The 24683-nt window shown below is 44.2% G+C and overlaps 1 long non-coding RNA gene across 1 annotated transcript in view; it reads left to right on the top strand.

Annotated features, from left to right (window-relative positions):
- The first annotated feature begins 1253 nt into the window (after positions 1 to 1253).
- LOC131482279 (uncharacterized) overlaps positions 1254 to 24683 on the top strand; it is a 34133-nt gene continuing 10703 nt past the window's right edge. Inside the window, exon 1 of the long non-coding RNA XR_009246847.1 lies at positions 1254 to 1403. This is a non-coding gene — a long non-coding RNA (uncharacterized LOC131482279). The remainder of the gene's footprint in view (positions 1404 to 24683) is intronic.

Here is a 24683-nt window from a genome sequence, read left to right on the forward strand (position 1 = left end):
TGGGAGGGAGGGAGAAACCAGATATCTTCCCTTTTTCTCTCTGCCCCAGAAGCAGCCACATTACCCCCATAGCTTCAGTTTCTATGGGTCAGCCTTGAGGTTTTTCTGGGTCACCCTGAACCCCCAGTTCCCATGCCCTGCCTCTTCCTTCCTCTTTCCAGTGAATGGGTGTTGCCTTCATCCTGCTATTGTTTATTCTCTAAGCTGCTTCAGCTTCTTATTGCCTCTATCAGTTGTTACCAGGTCCCTATATTAAATTATTACTGTTATAAATATGCAGGGTATTTGACTGAATTGCTTTTGCTGAAGCATTAATCTCACTGTGTCACTATTCATCTAGTTATGGCTCTGCTTTCCCAAAGAAACTGTGAGCTTGCAGAGGGCAGGACTGTTTCACTGGTTTTTATTTCCTCTGCTGAAACTTCTTCTTCCCCCCTCCCATCGTATCTGGAGCCTTGTGTGTGGAAATCCACCTGCATGAAGCATCTGTGCATCTCCCTCTTTGGCCTTCTACTCTTTCACCTCACAGTCATCCAATGCCCTTTAAGTTGCTTTATCATCTTTGATTCATTTCACCAGCACAACAGGTCTTTCAGAGAGTGGGGGGTATTTCCCCCATTAGCAAGATAAGAAACTGAGTCATTGGGAAGAAGACAGTAAGAGTCAGTGTCAAACTAGGATGGAAATGTTGTGATCAGAGAGCTTTACAAGCAGAGGAGCCCAACCTTCTTGTTTCTAGGCAAGGAATCTTGTCCGGAGGAGTCCAGTGTGATAATTGTTGGGAGAAGATCATGTAATAAATTAGTCTCCAAATCAAGACTAGAGCTATAACAGAAAAATCTAGAAAGTCACACCTGCTGGTGAGAATGTGAATGAATTGCATCCTTTGCTACTGCCAGTGGGAGTATGAAATGAAGAAGCCAATGTGTAAAATGGTATGGCATTTCCTGAAAAATTTAAACAGAGTTATCACATGAGCCAGCAATCTACGTCTAGGTATATACCAGCAAGAGATGAAAGCCGAGGCTTGCAGGGTTGTCTGTGCATCCAGGAGCGTGGGAGCATCATTCACACAGCTGAAAGGAACAAGCGAAATGTCTTCCAGTGGATGATTGAGGACCAACATGCAGTAAACATCTACTGTGGAATATTATACATCCTTTAAGAGGAAGGAAATTACAAAATGTGACAACATGGATGAATCTTGAGGAGACTGTGGTAAAGGAAAAAAAGCCAGATATGGAAGGACAAATATTGAATAGTTTCATGTATATGAGCTACACAGGGTCATTAACCTCATAAGACAAAGTGATGATTCCAGGGGCTGAGGACAAGGAATGCAAATTTTTGAGATTCAGAGTTTCAGATTGGGAAAAAGGAAGAAGTTGCAGAGACCGATGGTGGTGAAGGCTGTGCATCCTTATGAAAGGTTTTAATGCTGCTACGTTAGACATATAAAAGTGGGTGGTGTGGTCAGGATAATGTTATATACATTTTATTGTTAAGTTAAAAGGCTAGAATCTATAATTCTCTATGAAACCTTCTATGTATGTGTCCTTCGAGCCACATGAGCTTTTAAGAAAATCAGGTTCTGATTGATTTACTAAAAAAAATCTTCCTGTTGATTGGGTTTTTTGCTTCAAATCAAAATCAATCAAATTCAAGAGTCAAGAACACCAGGCAGACAAATGTCTCCTCAAGCACCCTGTAGACTCTCTCTGTTTTAACGCATGCAGATGAAACAGCCCTGGTTTCAGGCCCACACACCACGTGGACACAATCGATATTGTCAGTGCCTATGCAAGGAGGCAGGTGGATCACTTTGCAGTGCGGGGAGGAGGGAAGCAGGCCTACCAGGTATCTGTTACTCGGAGAGAGATGAAAGAGCAGTCAGCAGGCCCTTTCAAAGCTGGAATCAGCCAGCAAGGCTTGCTCACGCGGTTGGCCAGCCAGCTGGGCAACAGGAATGTCTTCCATTGCTGTTAATCAGACCAGGAAAACTTCTCTGGGCCGCTTGTGTTCACAAATAGGTTGTTAATGATTGATGGGGGGAGGAGGCCTTTTATGTCACCAAATGAAAGGCCAGACCATGGCCCTGACTTTGGCAGTGATGAATACACCAGCACTTGTTCCTTGGCAGAGTTAAAATTTTAAAACATTTATGTTAGCCGAGCTGGAGCTGGGCTTCACAGCAGCTCGTGGAGGAATGAAATGATCTTGTCTGGGGCTCACCTTCCTTTGTTCTTTCAGTCACACATTAAAAATACAGCAGGCTAAAAGGAGAAAATAAATTTCAAAGGTCCTTCTAGACGGTAGGTGCAAAGAGAGGGTGAGGCATGGGCTAAGCTTGCTAAACAGACAAAGCAACTGGGCAGAAGCTGCGCTGTGGAGTCTTTGGAGATGGGGACTTAGCTCTGTCTTGAATCCTGTGGCCTCCTTGGGATATTTCTCATCCATGCACGGGGTGCACCTGCTCCCAGCTTACCGGGTTGGAGGTTGCAGCAGAGCACTTCACAGAGATGCTGAGATGTTGTGAGGAAGCAGTTTTCATCTGTGTTTTTGGCCCGGCTAAGCTGTTGTATTCTGGAAGTGATGTGTCTTGACTGCTTGGAAACAATCAACAACACAGTTATTGATGTATAATACAAATACAGAAAAGTAAGCACGTGATGAAGCTGTACTTTTCTGAATGTGCACTGCCTGACTGGGTACGCCTCCAACTTTTGTATCAATGAAGGGAACAGTCCTTCGATTCTGTCTGTCCTAAGGACCACAACTCTTTCTCTAGAAATCTCTTCCTGTGACAGAGCAGATTCTCTCATGCTTTGATCAAGACTAATAACTAGGATGACCATATAATGTATCTTCCAAATAGGATTGGATTTGAGGGTGTTTGTGCAAGCATCTTTGTGAGATGCGGAGTGCCACTGAGAGTGAAAAGACAATACAGCAAGTCTAAACTGGTCATTGCAGGAAGCTAAGACCTATGCAGATACTTCAACAAATTGTGGGCAAATGGAGGTAAATATGTTTATTTGGATGCAAAATTCCTTTGAGAACAGTGTGTCTTTTCTCACAGTATGCATTTTTCATCAACCCTTTGAAGCTCCTTTGTAGGCATGGATTTTCTTTTTTCCCCCATTGGAAGCTCAGACATACAGAAAGGAGGAGACATAGAGAAAGATCTTCTGTCTGATAATTTACTCTGCAAGTGACCGAAACAGTTGGAGCTGAGGTGACCTGAAGCCAGGAGCCGGGAACCTCTTTCAGGTCTCCCATGCAGGTGCAGGTTCCCAAGGCTTTGGGGCCATCCCCCACTGCTTTCCCAGGCCAGAAACAGAAAGCTGGATGGGAAGTGGGGTTGCTGGGACTAGAACCAGCACCCATATGGGATCCCGGTGGTATGGGTTTTGAAATCTTTGTGTGTGTGTGTGTGTGTGTGTGTGTGTGTGTGTGTGCCGAAGAGAACTCTCTGAATTCAATTTTCCATGTTCTTTGGGAAACGCCCTGGTTAGTTCACTCCATTAGGGACAGTCAACCATGCCTGGCCTGTGACCTGTGCTCACGACTCCTTCCCAGGTCACTGAGCTTTCCCTTCTGCGCTGGCCTGGCTCTGTGCTCCTGGCGGCGGACACCTGGACACTACGTTTCTGCTGCTCCTGCGCTCCAGTTTCAGCTCATGGCAGGTGATCATAGGGCACAAGGAACGAGAAGCAGGATGTTGCTCCCCTCCCCTTCCTGTGCTGTTGCAGCAGTGCTAGCAGTGGCAGTGGCTCGTGCCCGGGTGGCACTCCTCCCACACACACCAGCACTCCAGCCTCCAGCATCACTCTGGCCCCTCCTTTTTCCATTACACCTAGTCTTCAGTGCCTGCCCAACCTCTATAACAAGCTCCTGCACTGCAGCCTCCCCAACACTGGCCCTGGGGAGAATTCTACTTTCTGCTGTGACAGCTGCTGACTTTGAACCACACTGGCTGTGGCTAGGCTATAACCTCCTACAAGTGAGGAGTCAGAAAATTTTGTGCAATGACACCTGTGGAGTGTGTGGTTACGTGACCTCGGCCACATGCAGTTGGTCCATTCCTTTCTGGTGAGGTTGTGTATTAGGCTTTGTTTTCTGTATCCCTCGACATTTTATGGACCAGGATGAAGAAGGTCAGGGAACTGTCAAGGCTAATGCTGCTGGTGGCAGATAGTGAACTGGAGGTTGGATAACAATCGAAGGGGTAAAGATTTTGCTGTGACTTTACAAGCAATTGGGTGAATTTTGCATAGGAATTAGTGAACTGTATAAACTAAAAAAAAATTGAGTTTGCTAAATATAGTCATGAAGTTTAAATTTCAGGCCTTATTTAAAGGGATATTCCAGTCTCTTTCTATCCTTCTGTCTTTTCTTCTTTTCCCCAACTACTTCCCTAGGAAAGAATTTTTGTTCATTTCTGATTTTGAATGAAAATCATTCCTGGGCTTTTGTGTTAAAAAAAAATAGCAGATACTACATGTCCTTATTTTCTCTATTTTTCTTATTTTTAAAAAAGATTTATTTGTTTTTATTGCAAAATCAGATATACAGAGAGGAGGAGAGACAGAGAGGAAGATCTTCTGTCCGATGATTCACTCCCCAAGTGAGCCGCAACAGACGGTGGTGAGCTGATCCAAAGCCAGGAGCCAGGAACTTCCTCCAGGTCTCCCACGCGGGTGCAGGGTCCTAAGGCCCTGGGCCATCCTCGACTGCTTTCCCAGGCCACAAGCAGGGAGCTGGATGGGAAGCAGGGCTGCCAGGACCAGAACTGGCGTCCACATGGGATCCCACTGCACTCAAGTCGATGACTCCAGCTGCTAGGCCCATTTTATTTCTTATTTTAAAGGCAATCTATTATACATATTTCCCAAAATTTTCAACTGTGGTTAAAAAGTATGTAAGGGAAAAACTTAGCACCTCAAGCGTTTTGAAGTGTGAGATACAATAAGTATATTTCTGTTGTTGTTCAACAAGCTGAAAACCCATTGTCTTATAGAACAGAAACTCAATACCCAGTTTAAAAAAAAAAAAATTCCTCCATTTTCCTGGAAACCAGTTTTGTCGTGGCTATTTTGATGACCTTAACCATGTTAACCATTCCTCATGTAAATGGAATCATATGGGGTTTCTCTTTTGATGACCTGCTTATTTATATTGCAAGGTTCTCTGGGCCTTTGTACTTGGCTTTGTTATCTACCAGTATTTGTTGACATTTTTTTCATTCTGTTTTTGTTTTTTTGTTCCTATAGAGTACTCCCTTGCATGGATATACCACACTTTCTTCAATCTGGATTGTAAAGCTGTATTTTCTGGGTGGGATGGCTGTATCCCAGGGTAGAAGCATACGTGGTTTTGTTCGTTATGGTCAGTTTCATCTCCAGGAGGTGTACTCTCTTTCGCATTCCCTCTGACTAACTGTGAGGGCTCCTGGTACCCTGTGGCACCTCCCACAAGAATATCAATAAGGTTTTAGGTTTTCTGAAAGCAATAGGTGAGATAATGGTGTCTAGGTGTCATTAATATTTCAATTGAGTATCTTTTCAAGTTTTTAGGGGTGAATTGTGTATCTTTTGGTGTGTACAGTAAAATTACTGTTATAGGGGTGAATTTTCATCTTTTAAAAATGATTTATCTGTTTTTTATTTCAAAGGCAGATTTTACAGAGAGAGACAGAAAGAGGTCTTCCATAGATTGGTTCACCACCCGTCCTCCACCCCCCACAAATGGCCATGACATCTAGAGTTGAGCTGATTTGAAGCTGAGAACCAGGAGCATCTTCCAGGTGTTCCATGTGGGTGCAGAGACCTAGGCCATAAGCAGGAAGCTGGGTTGGAATTGGAACAGCAAGGACATGAATCTGCTCCCATATGGGATGCTGGCATCACAGGGGGGAGTATTAGCTTGCTGTGCCATCACTCTGACCCTGGATTTCCATCTTTTTCTCCCTCAATTTTTTGAGCAAACACAACTTCTTGACAAGTGTGTTTGCTATAACAGATGAAACTACGAAGGACAGAAGCATTTATTGTTTTGTTGTTGTCCAGAATCTAATTTCTCCCATCCAAAAAGCGTCTTGATGTTTCCTTTGGGGAATGCCTCATTTTATGAAAACTCAATGTGCCAAAACCACCTTCTCCTTATTCTGGTCTTGATAGAGCTAAACCCATTTAGGTCCAGGCTATCGACACAACTCTCTGACTTGGGCTGTGGCAGGTGGCCCTAACACACAGGGAGGTCATTTGCCACAAGTAGCCCTGCAGCCAGCTGCTGTACCTGCTCTACTGTGGTTTTGCAATCTCTAGCTCCTGAGATTGCTGGCATCCTACTGACTCCAAGCCTGCTCTTCTTGGCTTTGTTTGGGACTCCGAGTCCGACCTGCCCACAAAGAGCTTCTGTTTTCTTCCTGCAGAATTAGTTTCTGTTGCTTGCTCTCTGTGCTAGTTAGGTTTGGGTGTCAACTTTACTGGGCTAAGGGATACCCAGATAGTAAGATACTCTTTTTTCTGGATATGACTATGTTTCTGGATGAAGTTAGCATCTGAATCATTTGATTGAGCAAAATCACCTCATCTACATTATGGGCATCATCCAATTGTTGACCACCCATGCAGAAGAGTTTCAGAGGGAAGGGAAATTTGCCCTCTGCTTTTGTCTTCTTCTGTCCTTGTACACTGGTGCTCTTGTTTCTTGGACTTTAGGCTTGGATTTAGTCATGGGTTCCCCTCTATTGAGATCAAAGGAGAGGAGTTGCCTGAGGATGAGTTGGATTTGAGCTTCTCAACAGGCAGAATGGAAATACCATTACCATGGTGCAGATATGCAAATGGAGACTTTGGGCTGGAGTAGAAGAATCAGACAAAAATATGTAAGTGAATGAAAAAAAAAAAAGCCAGCTGTCACAACAGCTATGAGGAAGGATAACACAAGGCTGAGGTAGGAACTGGAAGAATGGGGGAAAAAATCTAAGGTCTCCATTCCCAAGGAGAGAGTTAGCGAGAGAAGAATGAAACCAGGGGAGGATCATCTCAGATGGGGGAAGAGCACTTCCAAAGGCCCTGAGGCTGGGAAGTGTGAGCTGTGCTGCCCGAGTGGAGGGAAAGGCCTTAGACTGTGCTCTATTCATCTCCTGCCTCACCTGCAGGTGCATGTGCTGCGCTAGCTCTGGTCCTGCCACTTTGTTCTTTAGAGTTGAATATGGAGCGATTTCTTAATTGCTCTACATTTAGCTTTGTTTAAAAATCTATAATTTAAATTAAAAAAATTATAAAAAAAATCTAGAATTTAAAAACCACGAAGGCCTGGGCTGCTAATTCAGCTTCTACGGTCTATTTAATCCTTGGCTTTCACCACTGAGCCAGTCCACCAAGGTGACAGCATGTGCCAGTCACAACCTAAGTGTTGGTGATCAGAACAACTGCTCTCTTAAAGCTGGATGGCTCCAGCTGCTGAACTTCACAGCCCACGCCAGGGCTTCTTGATTTAGTTCCCTAAAGACAGCAGAAATACTAAGGTACAGTGGAACAACTGCTGAGCAGCACTGCCAGCCCTGAATCAGTTCAAGTCTGCATACAGCTGGCTCTAAGACATGTTGCATACTCACCCTGAACCTCAGTCTCCTCATCTGTCAAATGGGTTGGATTACATAGAAAGCCTGAATCTAAGCAGCGTTTCTCTTCAGTGCTAGAGAGCCTGTTAATTGGTACACGTACTTATACACGATCATTTAGTGATATCTGTCGTATTCCAAAGGATACATCCTCTTGGATCCATTATCTCCATCTCTAAGAATTTTTCTCCTAGATGCGTTTGCACACATGCACAAATAAGTAGGCACAATAGCCCCATGTTAACACTGTTTCTGATAGCAAAAGATGAGAAATAACCCACATGTCCATCAGTTGGAATTTGATTATGTCTTTTCTGATACACCCATGCAAAGGAATACTGTGCAGCTTTGGAGAGAATGAGAGATCAATGTGTGTGGTTAAGACATGATTCCGGGCCCGGTGGTGTGGCCTAGCGGCTAAAAGTCCTCGCCTTGAAAGTCCCGGGATCCCATATGGGCGCCGGTTCTAGTCCCGGCAGCTCCACTTCCCATCCAGCTCCCTGCTTGTGGCCTGGGAAAGCAGTCGAGGACGGCCCAAGGCTTTGGGACCCTGTACCCGCGTGGGTTCCCGGCATTGGATCGGCGTACTGGCCTGTTGCGGCTCACTTGGGGAGTGCATCATTGGATGGAAGATCTTACTCTCTGTCTCTCCTCCTTTCTGTATATCCGGCTTTCCAATAATAATAATAAAAAAATCTAAAAAAAAAAAAAAAGAGACATGATGCCTAAAACACATTGTCATGCAAAACAACAAACTATTGTACCACTCTGTCTTATTAAAAAGGTGATCAAGCTTTCACATGTGTATCGGGTCTCTAGAAAGACACGGGAAACTGGCCGAATGATGGTTCTGGGAGACAGCAGTCAGCATGTGGACAGCATCCTTATCACCATGCGGCTACTTCAAAAATCTCATGGAAAAGGAATTCAAAGACAAATCTATCTTGGTAGAAAATCCACTTTGAAGTCCATGTATGGTCTGCTCATAATACCCACCTTTTTCTCCATAAACTCGTTGAAGATCCCATGGATGCTTGGATTCCAGTGTTTTTCTTTTGCACCAAATTAAATCTTCTTTTACCCATTTTCTACTAATTTTTTTAGGTAATCGCATCATATTGTTAACCCAGGCATCATTAACAGTACCAACAGTTCTGTAAACTTTCACAGTATCCCAAATGGCAACAGAACCACCTTGGGAATCCGGCTGTCTCTAAACTCTGCTGAACTAAGGTTATGGAGCAAGGGTCAGTATAGCCAGACCGGACTTTTCCAGGGATGCAGAAATTCACATTTTAATGGGAAGTTTTCCAAGTTACTTGTCAATCATGATTGAACATGCTATAAAATTCACCTAGGGTCAGGGATTGTCCCTAGTACCCAGTGTGTGACCTCTGTGGTAGATGATTTTTAAGTTTTCTGCCAGGCTAAAAGATTTTCCACATGGGATACATACAGATACTGTATATAAGGATTCAGCCAAACAAATCTTGAAAAAAAATGGGAATAAAATAATTGTATTTTCATACGAAAAATTTTGAAATCCATATACATCTTCATTGGGTGCATTTTTCTTGAATTTTCTGACTTTGGTGCATGCACATGGAGTGGTATTTGTTTGTTTTTGTCCTTTGTGTGGTTTTTGTCTGTTTGAGGTTTGGGAACTGGTAGCTTTGCTTGTGGGGACCACAGCGAGTGGAGCACAGTGGCGACTCCCCATCAGTCACCGCACAGAGGGAAAGAGAGTGTCCTTCCAGTGACACCGGATGCTTGACCTGAGAGCAGTGTCCAGCACTTTGAAAATGGTAGGAGGCATGTGGCATCCCAAATCCTAGGGAGCCCCCACCCACCTCTGCCAGACCTCTGAGAATCGCCAGTCCCGGAAGGGGAACTCAGCAAAGTCAATGTCACCAACATTTAGGACCCAATCCTACCTCAGCAGATTTACCTTCCTCCTATGGATGGCTAAGTACAAACACCTGTGCTCTCTGAAGATCCAAGAACGCTGCTTACTAAGAACCACATTCGAGTCCAGAAACAGGTTATTGGCTACCACTGAAATATCTTGATCCAGAGGGAAAAAAATTGTGTAAAGCCAGCTAGGAAACTCACAACAGAACAGCAGCTTCTTAGGTTGTTCGTGCGCTGGCCACCAGCATCAGCACACTGCCATAGGGTGCATGGAACCACCAGTGGGCAGACAAGGGATGTTGAAGGAAGATGTTAGACTTGAACAGGCAATAAATAATGCATTAAAAAGCAATGATTTATTTCCTTCTGTCTAATGGTGAGTAGCGGCCTGTTTCCCTTTGAATGAATCTGTTTCTTAGACTACAGATCTCCAAAATCATCATCATCATCATCATCTCAGCCAAGTCAGTGTTTCTACCTTTACCAGGCAGCTTGGCCAGGCTGGCAGCAGCCAAAAGCTACAGAGCCTGGTGAGGAGGCGCGCAGGGAGGCGATTATCTATTCACACAACACTCGCCCCAACAATCCAGGTAGAGCAGCCTCAAAGCCACACTTGAAAGGTGATGCTACGGGTGGGAGGCATGGGCGGTGGGAGGGAGACTCTCGCCACATCTCCCCAATTATCGGCTGGCGCGAGTGTGAAGAGCTGGAAAGCTCTTTGTATAAAACCCTCAAACGCAAATCAACGCGGAGCCTCAAAGCCCCGTGCACTGGCTGATGGAGACGTTCCTGGCTTTCAGGGGAAAGCCGTACTCCCTGTTGCATAGCACTAACGAATTCCGACTCGCAGGAGGGCCCCTCCCAGGCTCTCCTCTCCGCCAGCCTCATCTTTCCCCTGTCTGCTGCCCAGCCCCAGGAAGATCAGCTCTGGGACTGTACTCTGGGCAGTGCCAGCTTCCATAGGCCAGGCTAGCTTCCTGGGTCGGGCATCTTCTCTTTCCAAACCAGTGAGCATTAGAGATTTGAAAACAGACTGTTCTTTGGGATTGAAAGCTAGTACTTTTTGCCTTCTAAGCCCATGTTCTTTCCTCCAGGAAGGAAGTCCTCTTGGGGCAGGCACTGGCAGCAGTGTTTGCATTGCCTCCCATACCAGACGGCTTGGGTTTGACACTCATGGTGGGGTTCTGGGTTCCTGGCCCAGGCCTAGCTGTTGTGAGCATTTGAAAAGTGACAGGAGATATTTGATACTGAAATGGGCAGGAGATATTTCTCTCTCTCTCTCTCTTACACACACACACACACACACACACACACAAATAGATAATTTAGGGGAACATTGCCTCTTAGACTTTCAATTGTTTAGGAAAAGAAGCTGAAGTTCTTAAGGCATTAAGGCAACATTCCCACTCCCCCTAGTCCCCCAATCTCCCAGTCCCCTATCCTGGTCAGCATCTCCACTCTCACAAGCACAGCCCTGTCAATCATTCCTGGAACACCCTCCAACCATCTTGCACATACTGTCTCACTGCGACCCTCTCCCCTGCCCTCTCCTCTCCAGTCCTACTCATGGTTTGCCACAAGCCCTGGGCACCCACCCTTCTGTATTCATAGGAAAGCATCGCTCCAGTACTGTGATTTACTACATGCACATCTGTGCCACTTTCCACCCACAGCTCCCTCTCCCCTGAGTATGTCTGAAGCCATCCCACTTTTTCCCTTTAGTTCTTGTTAAACCATTATTCTTGGCCTAGAAGAGGCGAGTTGCTTGTAGGCCCAGCCTAGCCACCAAGAGGCTGGTGATCGCATTCCTCCCGGCCTCCCATTCCTCCTTTTGGTTTTGCAAACAACCTTTGTCCTAATGGTTTTCCTCGTGGGAACAGAAGGTCCATCAGAAATGACGTTTCCAGCTTGTAAAATACAGTTTGTTATTATAAATATTTACGTGTTTTGAATTTTCCTCCAGTACATTTTGCCCTTCAAATGTCCTCATGGAAAGGATGTAGGAAAAATCGTTTCCCTAATTTTTATAGATGGGGAAACAGGAACCTATAAAAGCAGAGTGACTGACATAAGGAAGAAGCAGAAATGGAACCCTGAGAGGGTTTCTAACTTTATAACTCCTTGCTTTTTCATTAGATTACAGGGTCTCTTTAACAGCCCTCCTGTTTTTATTCTCAGAGAAATAAAAACGTTAATAACAAATTCAACAAGCTCTTGGTGAGTACTTTGTACCAGAAAGAGATTCAAAGACCCAGACTGGCTCCAGGAGCCGTGAGTTTATTAATTCCAGCTCAAGAAATGCAGTCACAGTAGGAGCATGGAGAAGAGGCAGCAAAGGGTAGGGTCGGGCATATGGCATGCCTGCCCCTCCCTCCCACTGTGCTGTGAGCAGACTGGTCACATTAGGCTCATTGGTTTCCTGTCTTCTGTCTCCCTGCCCTTATTGTTAAAGACTCCCTCAGAAGGGTGCCTTGCTCGGGTTCTTAATACTTGTGTTGAGAATAATGCTTGGCATAAGTAAAGACTCAATGAATTGCTTACTCACTCAACAAATATTTATCAAGTACCTACAATGTTTTAGGCACTGGGCATACAGGAGTGATTAGAAATGTCCCTTCCCTCTTGGGCTTTATAGTCACAAAGAGAAGCTAGAATTAAATGCATGTATGAATACAGGCATTCGCATATCATTTGGTTAGCCTTGTTGACAACTGTAATTTTATAGATGATTACGTTTCTCGTTTGATTTTATTGATAGAGAATATGGACATGTATTGGGTCATCATTTTCAGACTTCTGCATGACTTGTCTTTTGAAGAGTCCCATTTCACGTTCATGTGTCATTGCTGCTTCTTCAGTGCTTGCTGTGGCAAGGTAGTAACTAGGGAGACAGCCCCTGCTAGGATAGGAACTGGGAAATGCTGTCACAAAGGTAAGTGGTTCCTGTGAGGCCAGATTTTCTAGTATTTTTTGAGACAGGGAGCTAGCTAGAATTTATGTATGAATCTCTTTATTTTTGTTTAGTGGCCTAAAAACTAATCTTTAAAAGTGAAGCTATGGGGCAAAATTTTAAGTTTATGGTTTAGACACCAGTTAAGAAACCCATGTCACAAACAGGAGTGCTGGCTTTGGTTCCTGACTCCAGTTGCCTGCTGATGTGCACTCTGGGAATTTTGTCTCAAGCAACTGGGGTCTTGTTGGAAGACCTGGATTGAGTTCCTGGCTCCTGGCTCCAGCCAGCACAATTCCAGCTGGAGCGGACCAATGAATGAGAACACACTTTTCTCTGTGCCTTTTTGCTTCCTAAATAAAAAAAAAATTAAACTCTTTATTAAAAAAAAAAGAATCTAATGAAGTGGGCCAGGTGTGGATTAAACAAAATTCTCCTGTAGGCCAAAGTCAACTTGCAAAGTCCATTTGCAAAGATCCTCAGTTTCTTTCACTGCATCTAATACGCAACTTTGTCCTAAGTTGCCCTGCCTTTGGAACACCCTGTGATTTTTTCTGCTTTGTCTGTGTCTGCCCAGCATCGTCTGTGGCAGGAGGCCTTGTAAACAAAGATTTTCTGTGCTGAACCATTGCATCATGGGAGCATCCTCTCACCAGGGCAGCCCTCCCATGATTTCTGGTGAGCCTCCCAGTTCATCCAGGAGTGGGAAAAATAATTCGTTCTTGTGCTCCCAGTATTAATAATCACTGACTCTTTGTACTTTCCATCCTTCTGCTGATGTTTGTTTTCTCTGCATATTAATATCTCCCTGAGCAGAACATTAAAATCCAAGAGGGAGCAAGTGTGGGTAGGGTAAAGAATATACAGCCACATTCATAGTCTGGCTGGCATAATACAGATGAAACCAGAACCACATGGACCGCTTCTGCTTATCCCAACATCCAGAAAACTTTAGCTCTTTGTTTTCCAAAGATTACAGGGTTAGAGGAACTGGTCAACCTGTCCCTGAACAGAACCAGCCGCGTGGTTTAGCTGGGCTCAATTCTTCATTAGCGATGAGTGATTGACAGAGAATTTGGGGCCCGGCCCATGTGTGAGTGTGAGCAGGTCTTTATTCCAGAGTTCTCAGAGCCAACCAAGACAGCTTTGAATCACAACCAACTTTTCAGGGTTGTGGACTCTGGCCTTCACTAAATGGGATTCAGAGGTGAGGAGTTTGAATTTTCAATTGTCACACTTTTGAGTGAGTCTGCATGAGAACTCACCCAACAGCACCATGTGCATTTTTAGAACGTTCCCAAGTAGTGCTGATGTTTTGAGAACCACTATTCTAAGGAAGTGAGGAACAAATGACAAAATGGTCTTTTCAAATCTCCATGGTTCTTCATGGGATTTAGAGGCTGTTGGGGGGAACACTGACTTATGGCCACCCTAACCCAACCCTAACCCTATTTCATAAATTCTGTGGCCTTGGACAAGACATTTGCCTTCTCTGAACCACAGATTTCCTGCTTGCAAATTGAAAATAGGAATCCTCTTCCAAGTGTGAGGACACTCCCTGGTCACTGGGTGTGTGGGGGCTTTGCCAGCCTTGAGACGAAATGATTGTTTTTCATGAAGAGTTTATATTTTTTGAGAGGAAACACGCGACTTCCTCTGTCTCCAAAATTTTCTCCATCTCGAAAAACAGGTTTACTTAGAGCAGTGAACTAAACTCTTGATATGGTATCAACATATGGATGATCACTGTGGACTCCTGTTTATGGTGATGATGTTTCAAGGATCACATTTTAAAAATAGTCATTGATTAAAAAAATTAATGTGATATCAAGGGAGAATCTAATTAGATCAAAGTAATTGGTGGATGCTAAAATCGTTGACAGCAGTAAGCAGTCTCTTGGCCAGATCTCACTTGTTGAACACAGTTTCAATGCTCCCTTCCCTGCATGGTGGATGGAAATGCTCCCACAATTGCCTCTTGATTTCTTTCCTGATTACAATCAAATCTCTTTCCTGTGTTGGCCCCACCCATAGCCAAGCCAGGGCAAATCTAGAAGAATGTTTTTCCTCTTCCATGGCTCAACTTCTCTGCCTTATGAAAGCTAAACACTGGGCTGTGTTAGCACAAGTGTCTTGGCCATCTGACAAGGTACTGCCAATGGTTACGCCTGCCATGAAAATGGTAGACTGGGACCATGAGCTCAATGGAATGACCCACTTCTTCTGGTCTTCATCACAAAGTCACAGATTTTCTCAAGGGTTTATGATGCAATTTCAATCTTCCATTCAATTTGTGCCTTGACTAGCCACTTTGATGTCAAATAGTGTATGTCCAAAATGAAGTATCTATTAAAAAATCTATAGCTAGATTGATTATAATATAGATTTAATATCATCCCTCAACTCTCACCTTTGGGATCAGTAATTGAATTAAAGCAAAAGGAAAAAATGAATATGCAAGTTGACTCCTGCCTTAAGACTCCCTGACACCAAAAATCCCACATCTACTCTGTTAGCCATTCCTTGAAGCAATGGTCATGGAGCAATGCTGTGTGCTGCAGGTGAGCACTGGACTTTCCAGTGGTCTGTATGGCAGCGGAGATGGAATATCACATGATCCAGTGAACAGAAAGGTTAAAGATGACCAGGTTCGAGGTTCCTTATTTCACAGATGAGGAAATAAGTTTGCTACTCAGAAAGGACTTGTGCAAATCCACTTGCATTTTAGGAAAAGAATTAGGGAGCTTGAAAATCTCAACAGGAGAGGAATCCAGGGTCAACCAGTCCAGCTACCCCCTAGATGGGCACCTATCAGGTGACAGAATTCCCTTGGCCGCAGGAACACCTGTGGTGCTGGGGGCACCCATTCCTTCCAGGAGCTGCTCTTTCTGTCTTCTGTGCCCTAAGAACACACTAGATAATGACTCTGCTTTAGATCTGTCTCCCATGGTTTCTTACTTGTATTCTTGAGGGTCGCGCGAACGAATCCCAATTCTTCCTTAGCTTGTGGGTTTTTTAGGCTATCTTTTTTTCTTGACACTGTATCTCCTTCTCTAGGATGATCATCTCGCATGTGTCCTGTGATCTAGCATCTAGGTTCTCACAACCTCACATCCGTCCGTGTCCCTCTTAAATGTGCGTTGCCTCAAACTGAGAGCAGTCTTCCTGTAGTCTGAAGGATAAGATCATGTTCTTTGTTCCAAAGACTTTATGCTGATCCATTTATCCTACAATCGCAGTGACTTCTTTCAGCATATGCAATTTAGGATTGTTTTGGCTGTGAGAGACAAAAATTCCATTCTAACCAGTTTAAGTCAAAGTGGGAATTTCATAGAACCCTTAGCCACCGAATCAGAGGTGGAACTTCAGGAATGTCTGGATCTGGGTACCCAGCTGGCATATGTCTGAGGTAAGCATCTCTATGCATATTTGTTCAGCTTTCCAATGGATCAGTACCATTTCCAGGCAAGGTAAAACTCAGCCATGTCCAACTTACACCTTCAAATCTCTAAGTACATGGGAAGGAAGGAGAAAAGGCCTCTGATAGCTATCAAGATGTACTGTCATGAAGTTGCTTCCTTTCCCGGCTAACAGTAAGAGTCTGTTACATCTTCTTCCCCTGGCTTCTGACAGTTAGCTGGAAATCATTGGTGCTCCTAAGCTGGTGGAAACAGGACTCTGCCTACATCTCCACATGGCGTACTCCCTTTGTGTACACCTGCCAAGCATACCTGCTGATGGCAACATTTCCCATTTAATAGGAACCCTAGTGCTGTTGGATTGGGCGTCCTCACTGTGTCAATAGATACTCTTGGTCATCAGCAACAGCCCTCTGTCCAAATAAATGCCTATTCAGTAGTAACAGGAGTTAGAATATCAACATATCCATCTGGAGGGGGGATAGACAGCTTAGTCTTCAGAACCAATAAAAACTGCCAAGGCTTCATTTTATGGGCTTTGAGGAATCACATACACACCCTGGAACTAAACACTACCATGCCAATTTTTCCAAAGCACCAGTAGTAAAATCAACACAACTTAAAACACGGGGTTGGTTAGGGGGAATGGGGAGAACCACTGAAGGGAAATGAAGGTATCATTAAGAGATGAAACATGCAGGGATACCAGGTGCACAAAACACCCACAAAACTACCAAAGACAGTGGAACAAACCAGAACTCATGACCTAAGACAAGGCTGACACTCTTTGAAGAGGAACCATCCTCCCAGGATGGGCTTGACGTTATGCTTTTCAAACAAAACTGTTTGCTTGTTTGTCATCCTGAATCAAAAAAGGAAGTTGAGCTGCCAAACAGTGTTTTTTTTTTTTTTTTTTTTTTGGCTTACAAGGCATCGTGAAATCTTTTCGGATCCCAGCAGCCTTGTGTTTTGCATGCATTTCTTTTCATATTGGAAGATTAAAACAATAGCTTCTGGTTATCATTGCACGTATTATTGATTAAAATCCTTGCCCCAAGACCTTCCATCTCACTTTGCAACATGGCGTGATTTACTTTTCTTTTTACTCCCTGTAACGCATGATTAATGCTGATCTCCGGAGTCCCAGTGAGATGAAGCTAGGTGTCAGGTATGATTTGTCAGCTTGGAAGTATAGATTATTTTATGTTTCTCGAACTTTGTGGCCAAGGGAACACAGCTCTTGATTGTTAAATCCATCCACACTTTCCCCTGGGCTATGAAATGCCAGAAACATTAAATAGCCCACTTAATACATAACCTCATTCTGTATGCTTGACTATTTTGTTTTTAATTTTTCTTCCCTTTCCTGGCTGCTCACATGAAATGGGATCAAAGAAAAAAATTATCCTCACTGGATTTTGTTAAAATATTAATAGGTTAGGGTTGACTGGCTAAATTGAATATCTTTGCTGATCTCACTTGCATGTTTAACTTGTGCTTAGGAAAATATGTTTCCTAGGTGATAACCTTTTATGTACCAGTCTGACTTCATTGAAATGCATAGAGATAAAAATATGTCACGCTCAGCGGTTATGCTATTCTTGTGTGGCACCATGATTATTCAGATGGTAATTGACCCCCACCTGTAGACAGCTCCGATTCTGTAGTCAATCATTTCATTTGATGTTAAAATATGTGAAAGTACAATTATATAATTTACATTACAAATCATGCTGAATGCCAGGGGTCTCTGAACCGAAGACAAATGCAAAGGAATCAAGGGTGGCGGGAGAAAACTCTGGTCAATAAATGAAGTGAATTACACTGGGCAAGGGTTTCAACTTTTCCTATTTATGTCCACACAAGAGCTTTTGTGTGTGTGTAATTGAGAGAGCGTCTCTGGCCTTCTCTCTGTGCCATCAATGGCAGTGCCTTAGATGCTTTGCCAAGGACAGCTCCTCCCTTCAGGGCAAAACATTGCTTTCCTTGGCGTCCCTTTAGGTAAAGAAATGGGGGCTTGTCCAAGAGACAGAGGGAAAGCTCAACCTCTTAAAGGGACAAGGACAGCATCAGCTCTAGAGAGATATGGGGGCTACTTGAATCCTAGCCTAATGCAGGCATGAACTGTATGTAGTAGCCTCATTGATTAGGAATGTGGCTCCCCATACTCCACATCTCAGCATCCTAGTTTGAAACTCATGCCAATATTATTAGGAGTTGTGATTATTAGTCATCTAACTTTGAATATATGCCAAGTATCGAGTTCAGCATTTGTTGAACATTATCCAGTTAGCCCTTCTAATATCTCTGTGAGGTGAGTCTGCTATCATTTATTCCACACAGGGTGGTTACACAGCCTGCCAAAGGCCATTCAGTGAGAAGGTAGAACAATGGGGACTGGAACTGAAGTCTTTTGGTTGGCAGACTCCAGGCCAGAGGCCTTGCTGCTCTTCCAGGTCTGGCGTCAGATACTTGCAGCGGTCACACACAACTGAGAAAATGTGTAAGGCATCATCCCTGCTTTGATGGGGATTCTATAAGGTCAGGTAGGTTGAGGGCGTGGGGATCTTTAGGAGGGTGGCCCAAGAAGGGATACAGTACGCACAGAGTTCTGGTGGAGACAGCAATACTTTCCAATGTTACTTGGAGAGTCTACTTTAGTCCAGGTCCAGGGGTTACTGATGAGTGGGCTATCCAGACACTTGCAGGCCAAGAGGAGGAGGCACAGTTATTTCTCTTGTGGGTGCATAGTACTTTGTGCATTGGAACTTCCAAACCCATCCTCTTACACTCTTCTGGCGCATTCTGCAGTAGCTAGGCTGGGCAGTCCACATGGCCTCTGATTTCCAGGGCGGGTGACCTCTTGGTCCAGGCACATGAAAGAAAAAATGGCATTCCTCTCAAAGCGATTTGGGTGCCAACACCAGAATTTGTTTCTGTGAACACCTGATCCTCTAAATGTGCTGGGAACCCTGCCCCCTTGGCTAAGAAGGGCTACTTGGCTGCCAGTTCCCCTCACAGGGATGCAAGCTGGCCTTGGGCAGCATCCCCCAGGCCATCCTTGTGAAGAGTGTGTTGTGGACTACCCCACCTGTGGGAGGTACTGGAGTCAGTCATGCTCATGATTTTTGCGATAACCCATCCTGTCTTCCCATCCCATTCCATCTTCCTATGTTCGTAACCTTTCAACAGAATTATTAAGAGCACAGAGTCTGTAGACAAACACCTGTGATCAAATTCCTACCATGGAATCTGCTGACTCTGAAATCTCACCCAGGTTACCCCCGTTTGTCTCAGTTTCCTTCGCTTATTAGCAAAGTGAGCCATAACGCATGCCTTCTAGAGTTTTCTAAATATCTATATTTTTAGGTTTATTTATTTTTATTGGAAAGCAAGACATACAGAGAGAAGGTGAGGAAGAGAGGAAGATCTTCTGCTGGCTCACTCCCCAGCTGGCCACAACAGCCAGAACTGAACCGATCTGAAGCCAGGAGCTTCTTTCCAAGTCTCCCCCATGGGTGCAGAGTCCCAAGGCTTTAAGCCATCCTCTACTGCTTTCCCAGGCCACAAGCAGGGAGTTGGATGGAAAGCGGGGCTGTTAGGACACCAGCCGGTATCCATATGGGATCCTGGTTCAAGCAAGGTGAGGAATTCAGCCACTAGGCTACAGTGCTGGATCCTAGAGTTTTTCAAGTATTAAAAGAACTAGCCTGCAGAGTCAAAACAGTACCTAGTAAGGTTATGTGGCAGCCTTGAAAATTATTTTACTTTTTCTTAATTAAAGATGTCTTTTTTTTTCCCAATTGTTTGCTCAAGTTCAATTCCTGTATAGGGAACCCAGCACGATGGCTCAGTTTACTAATCCACTGCCTGCAATTGCAGGCATCTCGTATGACCACTGGTTCATGTCCTGGCTGCTCCACTTTCCATCCAGCTCCCTGTTTGTGGCCTGGGAATGAAGCAGAGGGTGGCCCAAAGCCATGGGACCCTGTATCCATGTGGGAGATCTGGAAGACTCCTGGCTCCTGGCTTAGAATTGGCTCAACTCTGGCTGTTGTGGTCATTTAGGGAACAAGCCAGTGGAAGAAAGATATTTCCCCCTGTCATTCCTCTCTGTAAACCTACCTTTCCAATAAAAATAGATTAAAAAAAAAAAAGAAAAAGAAAAAATTCCTGTGCAAATAACCATCTAATAAATGCATGACTACTAAACTCTGTTTTTAATATTCTATTCACAGGTCCTAAGCAGATCCTAAGCAATTGATCCATGCACTCCAGGAACTCTCAGAAAAGTCAAGTTCAAACCTCTCTGCCTGCATTCAGAGCTCCCCACAATGTATCCTCCATTCACCTTTGCAGAATTGTCCCCCTAACCACTTGACAGAAACTCTGCTGATCATCTACCTCCCCATCTGAAGCAAAATATGTTGTTTCATTACTTGATGAAGAATCAGCACGGTGGTGGTGCTCTTGGGCCTGTAGTCAAGGAGGTGCATCGGGACCCCAGCTCTGTGCCATCTCAGCTGTGTAACATCAGTTGCTTACCTTTTCCTTGTGTCACAGCATTCCCCTCTCTAAAATGGGATTGATTGATTGATCATGGACTTTACTTCATTAGAGAGGAGAGAAGAATTATACAAGTTAGTTCATGAAAGTCTTTGGTCTAGGACTTAGCCTAAAGGACTGCTCCTTAAACAGGAACTAAAAGAGGCATTGCTATGATGGTTCCATTCAAAAGGTTAAATATCAGTTTGTAAATTCCATGCCAAGGTTGAACCACAACCATTTTGGGAGGTTTGCAGGCACTCTTCCCCTCCCTGCAGAGTGTTTAGCAGAGAGCTGGGGTTGTGGCAAGGCTGAGCTGATGGGAAGGGACCCTGCTGGTCCTCCACTCAGTCAGAAATCCCAGTGCCCACTTGGTGAATGAGCCAGACACTGTGCCCTGGGAACATTTCCCAGGAATTTTCTGGAGAGTCATTTTGAAAGTGAATTGAGACATTATCTTTAATTAAGGTGGCAATCTGCCCTCCTGAATTTCCCATCCCTAGGTGCATCAAGGATGGCCTCTGTTTTGTTCCCTCCCCACCTTCTCTTCTTCCTCTTAATTTCAAGCCTATCAGAGGGCCAGTTTACTAAATTGGTTTTAATGGAAATTTAGCCAACATGAATAATAATGAAATGTAAAATTATTCCTTAGCTAATGAGCAGCCAGCGGCTTTGGGGTTAATAGCTTGTTTCTGGTGTCAGCTTATTTATATTGAAATAGAACTGTAACAGGACTCTAAACAGTCTCCTCTCCCTGATCATCACTTACCTTAGGGTCTACTCTTTATCATCAGTCATTGTTTAGTCATCGCTCCCACTTTGGATCTTTTGTGAATTACTTAATTACCTAGTTAAATCTGAGTGGGGTTTTTTCCCCTAAAAAATAAAAATTACAACTCTCATCACCTTCTTATCTACAAAATGTGCTGTGAAGCAAATGTTAACACCAAAGTAGTGATGTCGTTATTTTATGCGAACATTGTACTGCTACAAAGACAGCCACATGCACCACTTCAGTCACTTCCTAAATGCTGTCACAAATTCCCTAGGTGGGTGACTTAAACCACACTTGTTGATTTCTCACATTCCTGGAGGCTGGAACTCAAGATGCTAATAGACCTAGTGACTGGTGGGAGCTTGCTTCCTGGTGTGCAGGGAGCCACCCTATCCTTTCCTCCTCATCCCACGGGGAGAACGAGAGAGTGTGTGAACTTGCTCTTCTCTTTGCTTGCAAGGACTTGGAGCCCACTCATGAAGCTCCACTCTCAGCACCTCCTGATCTCTCTCAAAGTCCCCAGCTCTGAATACCATCACGCTGCAGGGTTGGGATTTCATCATGTGATATTGGGTGGGGCACGCCTTCATTCCATAGCACTCAGGAATCTCTTCTTTGCTGATCCATATGCCAAACGACTATCTTGACCAGCCATGAATCAAAGGGGCTGTCACATGAACTCTGGCTGATAATGTGCTCTGGATAACTCCCCAGATGCCCTCAGCTGCCTGCGAACAGAAGAAGCAGCAGCAGGCAACAGAGGGTCACCCAACTTCCTTCCCTTGAACTCGTGTCTGTGCTTGAAAATGTGGGGAATTTGGTGATCAAAACTGCAACTTTGAAAAGTGTGCAAGTTCCTTTGGAGTTGCTTCGGGGATGTTGGCAGATTACTGGGAACTGGAGCAAAGGAACCGTCCATCCACGAGCAGTTCCTCTGTCTTTTACAAACAGGTTTCCTGCTGAATTTTTGTTTGAGGAAATAAAAGTAGGGAGAGTTGCTACTTTTTTTTTTTTTTTGAAGTTTAAAACAGGGACCAGTTTCAAGGCTACCAAACTGGAGTGCATCAAATTCTTAGTCAATGGCATCTTGTAAGAAACAAAAGAAAAAATAAGTAAATGGAAATTGATGATCATTTTAAACTTCTGAACATCAAGGGATGCAATCAACACAGTGAAGAGGCAACCCATGGAATGGAGGAAAATACTTACAAATCACATATGTGTTAAGGAATTCATATCCAAAGTGTGTGAAAGGACTTCAGAAGTTCATACAAAATGAAAGTATGAGTTTGTTTTGGTACAATGATTATGATATTCACACAAAGCTTTTTAAATAACATGCATTTCCAAGAACGTTTTGAAGAGCCCTCTCACATGAAGACGTCCTGCAATTCAATAACAAGTCGCAACCTGATTTGAACATGGCCAAGGAGCCTGAATAGATGGTTTTCAGAAAGATCTGTCAATGGCCAATAGATATGTGAAAAGATGCTCAACAGTTCCAAGCGTTAGAGAAATGCAAATCAAAACCACCCAAGATTCTATGTCAACAACGGCAAGTAACATGTGTTGGCAAAAATGTTGAGGAATTGGAGGACATAAGCACTGTTGATGAGAATGTATAATGGGAAAACAGGATAGTATTTCCTTTAAAATTAAAAATTAAATTATCATGTGATCCAACAATTCCACTTCTGAGTTTATACCCCAAAGAATTGGAAACAGGACTCAAAGAGGCTGTTGTACATACAGATAAACATGGACACAACCTAAGGGTCAACCACAATGGACACAACCACAATGGACACAACCTAAGGGTCAATCAGCAAATGCTGAAATCAGAATGTGGAATACATATGATGAAATGGTTCTACGTCTTAAGATGGAAATAAATGCTAATAGATCCTGCTCCAAAGGAGGGACCTTGTGGATACGGTGCTTAGTGAAATAAGGCAGTTACGAAAGGCCATAGAGAGTGTGATTCCACTTATTTGAGATATATGAAATCCCTAGAGTAGTCAGACTCATGAAGACAGACATGATGATTGCTCGATGAATGTGAGGAAATGGAAATTAAAGATGAATAGATCCCGTGTTTCTATTTGATGAGAGTTCTGTGGATGGAGAGAGTGGTGGTAACTACACAGCCACATGAATGTGTGATTGTGCATCTGTGCACTTAGAAATGGTTAGTACAGTGAGTTTGGTGGTTACAGACTCCAGGAGGGTTTGTAAGGAGGGATGAGGTGAGCCCGAAGAGGAGTTTTGGAAGATCCAAGGTGATTTTGATGATCCTCACTCATTTGTTTGCACTACCATTCTCTCTGATTGTAGAACTGTGTGTGCTACCCATATCTTCTGTCTACAGAGAATAAATGTTACTTTTACCTCTGGCCACAGGGTGGCTGGAGCAAAGCTTGCTTCCTGGGGTTCCCGAGTGCTCCTCATCTCAGTTGCTGTTTTTCTGCAGTTTCTGGCATCCATCTGGAAAGGTTATACCCAGCTGTACTCCCCCGAGCTGAAAGTTTTCCCCAATTAATATGCGTCTTCTCTCAATACAGCTTTGAGCGAGTGGGATCAGTTGTGGTATTTGAAAGACCAGGGAGAGGAGATCAAATCAACGAAGTAGTAATTAAGGTTTCAAAAGCTATGGCATCCCGGTGGCCAGCGGGGCCAGCACCAGCACGACCTCCCCAGTCTTGTAAGGCCAAGTTCCTGAACCTCAGGGTGCTTTGCCCAGGCCCTTCCTTTCAAGCAAAACAGGCCAGATTTCCCAAGCAGAAGCCACAGCCAGTCAGTCCTCAGTCCCCTGCAAGAACAGCCCTGGGGCCCTCAGCATCTGCTCCTATCAACCACTTTCCTCTCCCTGGGGCGGTTCAGACCCCAAGGCGATAGGGCCCTCACTTAGGAACTGAGGGCGCAGAAATGAGATCAGCCGTGGCCTTCTGGCTGTCCCTCAGGCTTTATCCCCTGTCCTCACCTTACTCTACCTTCAGCACCTGTTAACATTTTTTTCAGCCCCCTGATGACAAGCCTGGCTCATTCTGACTCCACGGAAGGGGAAACTGTCCCTTAATGGGGAACTTGGGCAGGGCTGTGGTTGACAGAGATTTCTTATGTTGGGTCTGGGGATTTGCTCAAGTTACCCTAGCCAGGCAGCACCTGCTTTCTCCCACAGTGCTCTGCTTCAGAGTATGGCTGGCCTTGAGATGCCCTGTGTGAGTGTTCACGAAATGGTTTACCAAAGCCCAAAGGACTCTTAAGTCCTTTCCCTGGAAATTTCTATTCAGAACATTCCACTGAATCCTCTTTACAGGTTGCCCAAGTGATGTTTGGTCTAACTAAGTCACTATTTCCTCCCTCTCCTTCCTCGATGTAATGTGCAAATGAGAGCATTGAATCCCAAAGATGAGAAATAATAATTTCAAGTGTGTAAAACTAGTTCTAGAACCC

The sequence above is a fragment of the Ochotona princeps genome, chromosome 16 (assembly GCF_030435755.1).
Source record: "Ochotona princeps isolate mOchPri1 chromosome 16, mOchPri1.hap1, whole genome shotgun sequence".
Classification (NCBI taxonomy): Eukaryota; Metazoa; Chordata; class Mammalia; order Lagomorpha; family Ochotonidae; genus Ochotona; species Ochotona princeps.